The following is an 11,137-nucleotide window of genomic DNA, read 5'->3' as shown; positions in this document are numbered from 1 at the left end:
GACTTTGGAAGATATGCTGAGATTTTCAGTATTGCAGTTGGTGACGCTTAGATTAAGCGGTTGGATTTGAGGGGAATTGCCTACATCTATAGCATTCGTTCGAGCATGGGTATGAAACCATTTGAGGCACTTTTTGGTAAAGATTGTAGCACACCTTTGTGTTGGATGATGCGTAAAATAAGTTAACACACAAAATTAAACCCTCTTTTTATCAAATGTAGTAAAGTATGTAAGTAGGGATCGTTCTAGGCCGGGGATTAGGAGGGATTGCTAAACACTTGAAAACTGACTTTAAAACATAAAAACAAAATTTAAAACACTAAACTAGACTCAAAGAATGCAAAACTATACTTTAAAATACTTAAACAAACATAAAACTCAAAACAGCAACCTAATGACTCAAAACTGCCTAAAAACCACTTTCTGGGCAGTTTTGAGAACCTAACAAGAACTTGGATGAAGTTGGATGAAAACTTGAATCAAAACACTTAGAAACACAAATCAAAACACTTTCTAACTAATCTAAGACTTCAAAATAAAGGGGGATTTGTTTTGGACGAAAATTGAAAACAAAACAGAAACTTTAAAACAAAACAGATTGTAAAACGTTTTTGGATGAAAAGGATGGATAAAAGGCTAGTTAGGAGGTTCTTCTCCACACATGACACACTTGCAAACAAAATGATTTTCAGTTGTTCTTTCAATAAATTATGAAACTCAACACCCCAAGTTAATTAGATACGCTTAAATTAACCTTCAAGTTCTCCTTAAGTTAATGAATTGGATGGAAAAGCGCATACAACAATTCAAAGCATTCCTCAAAGGTTCCTTACGTGATGAGCACAATAAAGATACAACCAAGAATCATGAAGCACAATGAGAACTATAAGTGTTGACGAGGCATTCGTTACTATGATGAGCATGAAACTAGTGCCAAGAATTCATTCAACGCGATCGTTTTCAAGCGACCTTCACTACTTGTGATTATAAGATTGTAACTATTAGGTGAAACTCCCTCATAATCTAGCATCATATTCATGCATGAAAACTAAGCGTGCACTCTCAATCAACATACACAAATAAGTTATCAATCAAGTAGATGAACGAATTGAATCCGCAACTTATGAAATAACAACTGAATGTAATCAAATCATATTGCAAGCATGTACATGGTTTCGAATCACCCCCAACTAAGGGGGTTTAGTTCCTCATTCTTGCAATACAAAGATACATAAAATTAGACATTAAAATCAAAGGAAAGAAAACACCTAAAATGCTCCAACTTGGAAAGCAAGTGCATCAATGGATCTCCCTTCCTCCTTATTGCGGCATGAAGCTTGTGGACAGATTTTTGGGTGGATTTATGGTGTAGAATGGATGAGGAATGATATGGAGGGGTTTAGGGTGAGTGTGGAAGAGTGTTTGATGGTTGGAAGGTGGTGGAGAACTAGGCAAAGAGGGTGGAAGAAGGTGGAGTGGCTGTTATGTTTTCTAGGCACTAGAATGGTGTTTTTGGGGTGTTTTGCTTCCTAGGGTGTGTATGGACGAATTTCTGTGATAAAATGATGAATATGGGGGATTGTCCTTTGGCCAAGGGGTGTAAACATGTATTTATAGGCCCCAAAAACCTTAGAAAATCAGGTTAGGTTAAGGATGAAATGCATGGCAATTTGTGTGTGTGGTGTGCAATGGTCCAAGGGTGAAAATGAAGTGATGATGCAAAGTGTGAAGGGTAAAATGGAGTGGTCTTGTAGCTAGGGGGCATGAATGATTGTGTACATTGCATAGAGATGGAAAGGGAGGTGAAAATGTGTCAATAAATGGGTCAAAGGTGCAGCAACATGTGGTACACAAGGCATGGGATTCCAAATGTGAATGATGGAGCATCAATTGGTGCATGTAATGGATGTAAATGTTGTCTAAAATCTAATGAGTGAAGGGAACAAGAGGTATCAAGCAATTGAGTGTAATAATTAAATGAATTGAAGCATGAAATTAGAAATTATGTAGGGGACAAGAGTGATCAAGCATGGCATGGAATCCAAAGGGAATTCTATGTGGTTTGCATGGCAAGGAATGCAAGTTGGGGTGACAGATTTTTGGGCTGCTTTCTTCATCTTTTGGACCATAATTCTTCATATTCTTGGCCTCTTTAGTTCTCAAATTCGTCCATCCACTTGGCCCATGCATTTGCTATCCATTCCAAGCCCGAAACATGCTCCAAAGGCCTCCAAAATGCATCTTCTTGCATACTTTGTACTTAGAGTCTGAAAACACACGAAAATGACTTTAAACATTAAAATAACTAAGGAAACATGACATAAATGCACAAGAACAAGCCAACTAAGTCGCATAAATATGCTCCTATCAAATTCCCCCACACTTAGCTTTTGCTAGTCCTCGAGCAAAACAAAGAGATAAAACGAAACAAAGTAAATAAAACACAACCTAAACCTTCCAACATTTGCCTCAGGGATTTCCAATGCACATGACATGTTAAAAATTATTATCCCCACAGATTTGAGTCATCTTCACACTTAAGCACGTACTTAATCATAGTCACCACTTACTTGTTCACAATTAATCGATTAAAATAACGTTTTTGATGTAGTGACATGCCTTAGAGAAATCACTCAATTCCTTACAAGATATGCACTCAATTTTCACTCAGATTTTCTAACTACACACCCTATACTAGTTATATGTGAGAAGATTGATGTAGATATGAAAACGAACGCTCACATATATGTATCACAAAGAAAGCAATTTCTGGAGTTAGTAAGCATGTTTAGATATGATCTCATGAATGGAATGCTACTACTTAGATGCGAGAACCAGTGACACCATATGCTCATATCAATTTCAAACTTCACATATTGAAACGCATGACACTCAGGATGAAGTTAAGGGTTGTAACGGGGCTTAGGGTGATGGCTAACAAATGAAGGATAGGGATAACAAACGTTCTTAAAGCAATAGCAAGAAAAGTAATGAAATGGAAACTTAGAATTCACTTAGATTGCAGTAATCAACTTTTAAACACGAAGGGAAGATTCTAGCAATATTTAGGGCCGAATTCAATGTTTTGGACCCTTTCTTCAACAAGCAACACTTTAAAACTCTTTTTCACATATTTTTCAACTCCTTTTCTTTTCACAGCTCTTCTTCTTTTCATTCTATTTTTCACGAATCTTTCTTTTCTACTCGTGCCTTATGAATGATTTTGGCATACACACACACACAAGAATCACTTCCCCCACACTTGTTTTCTGCCATACATTAATCAAAAGGAATTCAATTTGACTCATACTTCACTATGCTTCAAGAACAAGGGTGGATGGTCCTAAACTAGGATAGGTAAGGATAATGTGGTTTAACAAAGAATGTAGGCTATCAAGGCTCAATGGGGTTAACTTAAACATATAACGATATGGGATACATGGCAGTTTGGCTTTGGTGGTGGTAACTACACAACTTCATCTTGAATATGTGTTATGCAAATCAATAGCATGCTTTGAATGAAATAGGCATGAGTTCTAGCATTTGGAACTAAATGATGAAACGCCTTCTAAGTAATAACCAAGCAAAGAATAATGAGATCATGCAACGACTTTAGAAAACAATAATGCACAGATTTTAACTCTCCAAATAAACATTTAGGCTCAAGTCTCACAAGGTTGTAGCGTTAGTTTGAGTTCTTTCCTTCAAGCATGTTACAAAAAAAACTAATTTTTTTTCTTTTATGATTACATGTGATTTCATAAGTTATAACCACAATCACGCATAAATAAAGAGTAAATCAAACTTTCATCCATGTTTATAACTCTTTTTAACAGTCATGCAATTACAAACTGAATCCTCATCATTGTGTTGGAAGGTACCCTAAGACACAAATAAGCACACAAAAACAACTCTTTTTGGGATTTTCAAAAACAATTTTTCAAATTTTTATGAATTTTCGGATTTTTATGTCAAAACACACTGAAATACTCCAAAACAGCTTAAAAAAAATACTTAAAACAGAGTAATGAACAACACTAGAAGTAATGGGTGATAATTTTCTACGAATTTTATGCAAAACACTAGTTACCCCCCCACACTTAAATCAAATATTGTCCTCAATGTTTCAAGCATATACTCACACCAAAAACAAGCAAATAACAAACGACAAATAAACATGACAAATATGGCAAAGTAAAAACCAGACAGAGTAGAGTTTAAGAACGCAAATCTGGTTTTGGAGATAGTTGATCTTGTTGACTTTCCACAGCTTTGATCTTGAACTGGTTTGGAATTCTGAGCGGGGAATATCAGAGTGCAGTCTGCATTCTTCTCTGCTTGTTTCTTCTGCACGGTGGGCAGGCACGAGGCAAAGGTGTTGGTCTGTTTCTTTCTTCAATCTTTCCAAGTGCCCCCACCTCTTGCTCTCTTTCTCCTTGTCCCTAGTTGAGGATGAATCAACACGTTGTCTCCACATGCTTCGAGGTATCATCTTCACTTCCTTTATGCGTGAGAGACGAAGCGGAAACATAAGATGATGAGTACTCGAGAGCAGGTGCGGGCTGGAGAAAGGACAGGGAGAAAGCATGATATGAGATACTCGTGCTCTCAACCTTTATGATATGAAATACTTGTGCTCTGGATGGGTTGTTTGCAGGGGTATCCCAGGGAATAAGGAACACTGAGTGACTCGAGAGGGTTTGTTGGAAAGCCATTTCAGAGAGATGAAGAAGTGCTGAGAGGGTGTGTCTTTGCTGTGGAAGGCGAAGGTAGATACTTATAGGGCTTTTCTTCACAACCGGAACTATTCTCTCACTCATTGTCGGCAGCCAGTGGATGGATGAATAGTACAAATTACGCACTTTCTGACAAAGCTGCCCGTAATTTCCGCAAAGCTGCAAGTTGCATGTTGATCGGATCATATTTATATATATTTTTACTTCAAATTCACTGTCTTTTCTTAGTTAGTTCCGTATATTTTTAAGCTATTTACGTTATTTTTGTGAAACATCATCATATTTATGTTTTGTAGAAAGAATAAAGAAAAGAAAAAAAAAAGAATAAAAAAATAGCAGAAAAAGGAAATGTGTGCAGGGAGAGAAAGAAGTGAGATGCGAAGAAAGGAAAGAAAATAATATAATAGAGAAGAAGGAGCGAGTCAGCAGAGAGAGGATAGTGAGAAAAAGGGAATAAAATAAAGAAAAGAAAGTCAGGTTAAAGGGATTGGTAGCTGGAAGGAAAAGCACGGGGAGTGTGAAGAATGGAAGGAAATAATAGAATAAAGAAGAAGTGGAAGGAGACAGCGTAAAAGAAGGAAGAGAAAGGAATAGTTGCGTGGGCAGCTGAGGAGAGAGGTAAGATAGCGAGGCTGCCAGGTGGAAAGGGAATAATGCTGCCCTTTGGCAGCGAGGTCAGAGAGAAGCAGCAAAGCTGCAGTGCCAGCGCGGGGAGACGTGAGGGACTGCAGAAAAGAAGTCAGAGAAGTGAGGTGCATGCGGGAATAGAAAAATAAAAAAGGAAAGGCTGCGTTGGCAGCTATGTAGAGAGAGAACTGGCACGGGAGATATAAAAACGTGAAAGGGAGAGAACGCAGGGGGGGCTGCCTTTGGGCAGCTCGCAGAGACGCAAGGATTTGGGGGTCTGGGAGGACCGAGAGAGGGCGCTGCCCTTTGGGCAGCGTGAAGCAACTGACGCAGTCCAGGGAATTGTCAGCGAGAGGAAGACAGGCAGATGCAGCAGATCACCTTCTTTCGGTTTACTCTCTCTAAACTTTTATTTTATTTCTGTTTTAATAATGTGTAACTAATTTTATTTTGGCTAGAGGTTAATTCAAAGCCATGATTTATATTTGTAATATGAATTGATTACATCCAGTTGTGATTTATAAGTTGTGAATTCAATTTACTTATCCGTTCGTATAAAAACTGATTTGTGTATGTTGGTTGAGAGTGCACGCTTAATTTACATGCATGAATTTGATGCTAGAATATAAGTGAATTTCACCTAATCGTTATGAACTTATTTTCACAAGTAGTAAAGGTTGCTAGTCACAATCACGTTAAGTAAATTCTTGGCAAGAGTATCATGCTTTTCATAGTTACGAATGCCTCGTCAATGCTTATAGTTTTCACAAAGTTTAATGATCTTTGATTGTATCTCTATTGTGCTTTTCACGTAGGGGACTTTTGAAGAATGTTTTGAATTGTTGTATGCGTTTTCCCGTCCAATTCAATAACTTAAGGAAAACTTGAAGATTAAAAAAGTGCTGTTCACGGTTAATCTGGAGTATTGAAATTCACAATTTATTAAATGAACAACTGGAAATCATTTTGTATGCAAGTATAACATGTGTGGAGAAGAACCCTCTAGCTAGTCCGTCATTTATCATTTTACCTTAATTTTATGTTTTTGTCAATTCTGTAATTTAATTAAGTTTAATTTACTTTTCATCAAAACCAAACACCCCCCATTATTAAATTATATTATTTAGTTAGTTTTCATTGTTGTTAGTCTTTTAATTCAATTTCCGTCCATTTCAGTTCCTAGTGTCTAATTTGATTGTTTTCATTATTTTGAGTCATTCTAAGTGTGTTTCGAGTTATTAGAGTTTTTAGCCTAGTTTTGTGTCCTTGAGTCTTATTTAATATTTTTAAATTAATTTAGAATAGATTAGCAATCCCTCCTAATCCCCGGCCTAGAACGATACCCTACTTACATCCATACTACAATTGTCAAAAAGAGGGTTTAATTTGTGTGTCAAGAAATTCTCACATCAAATTTTGGCGCCGTTGCCGGGGATTAGTAACTTTGCTAATCCTTTTATTTTTGTTTTTGTTTATGTTTATATTGGTGTTTGTGTATTTTACTTTTGATATTTGATTTATTTTTCTTTCTTCGATTTTAGGTACAAATGGAGCTGAGGGAAATTTAAAGGAAAGATGCGTCCGGCTAAAGACGTTAAATCAAGCGCTTCTTGGGAGGCAACCCAAGCATTCAACGAATGGAGACTTTGGAATCGCTAACCCAATCAGATTTGCATTTTTACACCCTTATCTTTAATGCTTTCATTTTGTTTTGTTTAGTTAGTTGTGTTATTTGTTTGATTTCTGTGAGTTTGTGTTATTTAGTTTAAGTGTGGGGGAAGGTTAACCAAAGTCTTTCTACTTTAATGTACATATAAAAAAATAAATAAATAAAATTAAAAAAAAAAAAAAGATAAAATTTAAAATTAATGAAAAAAAGTACAAATATTTTACAATGATGTAAACTAATAGTATTCATTGGTCGGGTGGTGCTTCAGTAGTAGGCGGGGCTTCAGCAGTCGGCGGGGCCACAGAAGGAGGAGGCGGCAGAGGTTGATCAGTTGGAGCTTCACTACGCGGTGCCGCTCCAGAAGACGAAGGCAGATGCGGTTGGAACAAACCCACAAACCTCCGATGATCAAGTAAAATTTGACCATCGGTGTCCTGCATCTGGTCAATCTTCCTCTTCATGCTGGTGGCATAGCTGTGTGCGAGCTTGTGCAATTCCTTATTCTCATGCTTGAGCCCTTTAATCTCTTGCTTGAGACTCTGTATTTCAGCCACCAAGGATTCAACGTGACGGGTTCGGGCATATAGGCGTTGGGCCATGTTGGATACGGAACCCGCACACTGCACACTGAGAGCCAGAGACTCCTTGACCGCCAATTCATCAGACCGCCTTGCGAGCAGTCTGTTATCTCTGGGAGTGACAAGGTTTCGGGCCACCACCGCAGCTGTCATATCATTTTTTATCACCGAATCCCCCACGGTAAGGGGACCGGTAGGGGATATGAAGGATGGCCGCCATATGTTGTCTGGTGAAGGCGGAGCTGCCTCTTCACCAATGTTCAAGTCAAAACGACGATCAAAAGGGCCAGACATTTTTCAGAGGTGGTAAAGAAAGAAGAGAGTCGGAATGATCAAGATTAAACAAGTGCAAGAAGGGAGTGTTTACAGGAGGGTACTCAAGTGTGTTGTGGAACAAAATTAACGCCTCTATAAAAAGAAGAAATCAAAGAGGCGCTCCTCAGAGAAGCGTCCTCTCGCAAATCGAAGAGTCGGGGCTCCTTTCTCAAAAGCCGGATTCTTTTCTCAAAAGAGGAGTTTCCGTTCTCAAAAGCCGGATTCTTTTCTCAAAAGAGGCGTTCATTTCTTAAAAGTTGGGCTTGCTCAGAAACCACGAGCCGAACCCCGGATTTCGCAAGATCAATTCGTCCAGACGTGTTGTCACCCGTCACACGCAAACTCAGCTCTGCGAAAATCACGGGCAGTCTGTCGAAGTGCCGATTCCAACCATCTGTCTCTCTCAGCCTAGTCAGCACTTGTCACATGCAACTGGCAGCTTTGCGGAAATTACGGGCAGCTTTGTCAGAAAGCGCGTAATTTGTATTCTTCACCCATCCACCGGCTGCCGACACTAAGTGAGAGAACAGTTCCGGTTGTGAAGACAAGTCCTATAAGTTTCTACCTTCGCCTTCCACAACAAAAGCACACTCTCTCAGCACACCCTCTCAACACTTCTTCATCTCCGAAAATGCATTCCCAAAGAATCCTCTCGAGTCACTCTGTGTTCCTCATTCCTTGGGATACTCCTGCGAACAACCCATTCAAAGCAAAAGTATTTCATATCATAAAGGTTGAAAGCAAGAGTATCTCATATCATGCTTTCTCCATGTCCTTCTCCTTGTCTTTGTTTTCCGACAAGGAGAAAGAGAGCAATCAGCCAGCATTTGGTATCAATCTTCCGATCTGGAGCCAACTGCCTGGAACCCCTTCCTGATTGCTTACCTAGCCTTGCTCTCGAGTACTCATCTTCATCATTTTATGCTTTCTCTTCGTCTACCACATCTGCCTGGGGGACAGTAAGGGAAGTGAAAATGATACCTCGACGCATGTGGAGACAATTCAGCTAGGGACAAGGAGAAAGAAAGCAAGAGGTGGGCACTTGGAAAGATTGAAGAAAGAAATAAGGACCAACACCTTTCCCTCGTGCCTGCCCGTTGTGCAGAAGAAACAAGCAGAGAAGAATGCAGCTTGCACAATCATCCCAGCGGAAGGAGTCCGAACTGAAGAACTAGAGAGGCTGCCACATCTGCTTGGAGAACAAATAAGGAACTACAACTTAACCAAAGAGCAAAGCTTCGCCGTACAATATCATCAAATCATAACTTGCAAGTAAAAAGCTAAGTGTCACCCTGTTCAAGAGGAAAGCTGTGGAAAGTCAACAAGCACGACAAATGATTACTTATTAGTTCTTTTCATTGTCTTTTATCGTGATTTTCAATTTTTTCGTTTGCATTTTTTTTTTTTTTTTTTTTTAATTATTATTTATTTTTTTATTATTATTTTATTTTCTTGCGTTACTTAACTGAATTATTTTTTTTCTTTGCAGGAACTTTTGGTTATTTCCACCCTTGAAGTTGATTGCAGAATTTTAGCTTGGGGGTCATCGCTTGATTTTACTGCAAATTAGGGAAGTTTTCAGTCCAATTGCGTTATTTTGTTTCTTATTATTTATTTATTTTATTTTATTTTTTTATTTTGCATTATAGTGTTTTCTGACATTGGGGACAATGTCAAGTTTAAGTGTGGGGGTAGAAATCTCCAGAATTTCATTTGTCTCTGTGTTGTTGTTTTTTGTGTTCTTAATTAGTTTTGTTTTTTTTTGTGTTCTTAATTAGTTTTGTTTTCTTTTAAAAAAATAAAAAAATAAAAAAAAAATCGGAAAATTTAAAAAAAAATCCAAAAATATTGTCTTGTTTCCCTTATTGTTTTGAATTAGATTTTTTGTTAGTTTCCCTACCCAATGATATAATTGGTAGAAATCTCCAGAATTTCATTTGTCTCTGTGTTGTTGTTTTTTGTGTTCTTAATTAGTTTTGTTTTTTTTTGTGTTCTTAATTAGTTTTGTTTTCTTTAAAAAAAAAAAAAAAAAAAAAAAAAAAATCGGAAAATTTAAAAAAAAATCCAAAAATATTGTCTTGTTTCCCTTATTGTTTTGAATTAGATTTTTTGTTAGTTTCCCTACCCAATGATATAATTGGATCAAATTTGAACCATGATCATCAAGAACTTAGTTAACATGTGTTTTGTGAAATTCCTAATTCTCTTGTTAGTTTTGTACATGTTTGATCATCTTTGAAAAACCAAATGCACATAGCCTTGTTGATGTGAAACTAAAGCATGACTTAAAGCTTCATATGTGAATTTAGTGACCATATACATCCTATGTGAGTTTTTGAGCCTATTGAAAGTGTGTGCATTTTTCATACACTCCTATTCTTTTCATGTGTGATGAACTTATGTGAGATACATCTCTAGAACTTGCGTAACGATCTTTCGAAATGTTTGTCATTGATTGCATGAACTTGGAAATGATAGAGGTATTAGGTTTACCACCATGGCCCAAATAACCATGTTTCCCAAAGAAAAATGATATCATTAGATTACCAATTTGAGCCGTGTTTGTTGAGCCTTTTATTTCTTATCACCAGATATGCATACCCTTATACCTAAAACATTTTTTTCCTTACCCTTTCCAAGCAAGCTAGTGAGCAATGTGAGATTGTCTTATGGGAAATGTTTGTGAAGTACTTGGAAGGTGTTTGGCAAAAGAATAAGTGTGGGGGTATTTCATGTTTGTATTTAAAAAAAAAAAAGAGAAAAAAAAAAAAAAAAAAAAAAAAAAAAAGAAAGATTGTATACTAAGAAAATAAAAAGTTTTTCAAGTTTCAGTTAAGGGTATGGTTAGAGGTGCTAGAAGAATCGCTGGAAAGATTGAGTTCTTATAAATCTAAACAAAAGAATTGCTTGCAATGTAGCTTGGAACTTGTGTTTTCCTATTCTTTCATTTCAACAACCCTCTCCCTAAACCTCATTACATCCAATAAAAGTCCTCTTGATTTAAGTTTTGCAATTATGATTGTGGAGATGAGATCTTTATGCAAGCTTATGGTAGAAATTTCACATTTGATTCTTTGAGCGAAACACATTAAAACTAAACACATGTGTGATTGAGTGCATATCCCGTGAGAAGGTCGCTAGTTTGCATATGATGATTTTAAAAATAAAAACTTGAAATTGCATTAGCATGGCTATCTCACACACTACACTTC

General features: G+C 37.2%; 1 long non-coding RNA gene across 1 annotated transcript; it reads right to left on the bottom strand.

Annotated features, from left to right (window-relative positions):
• Positions 1–8,096: 8,096 nt before the first annotated feature.
• On the bottom strand, positions 8,097–9,711 carry LOC126585526 (uncharacterized). Its single transcript, XR_007610566.1, has 2 exons — positions 9,150–9,711; positions 8,097–8,587 (listed from the first exon to the last, which is right to left on the bottom strand). It is a non-coding gene; the product is annotated as an uncharacterized LOC126585526 (long non-coding RNA).
• Positions 9,712–11,137: the final 1,426 nt, after the last annotated feature.

The sequence above is a fragment of the Malus sylvestris genome, chromosome 10 (genome assembly GCF_916048215.2).
Source record: "Malus sylvestris chromosome 10, drMalSylv7.2, whole genome shotgun sequence".
NCBI lineage: Eukaryota > Viridiplantae > Streptophyta > Magnoliopsida > Rosales > Rosaceae > Malus > Malus sylvestris.
Note: the sequence above shows the minus strand (reverse complement) of the source record. Positions and strands in the feature narration are given on the sequence as shown.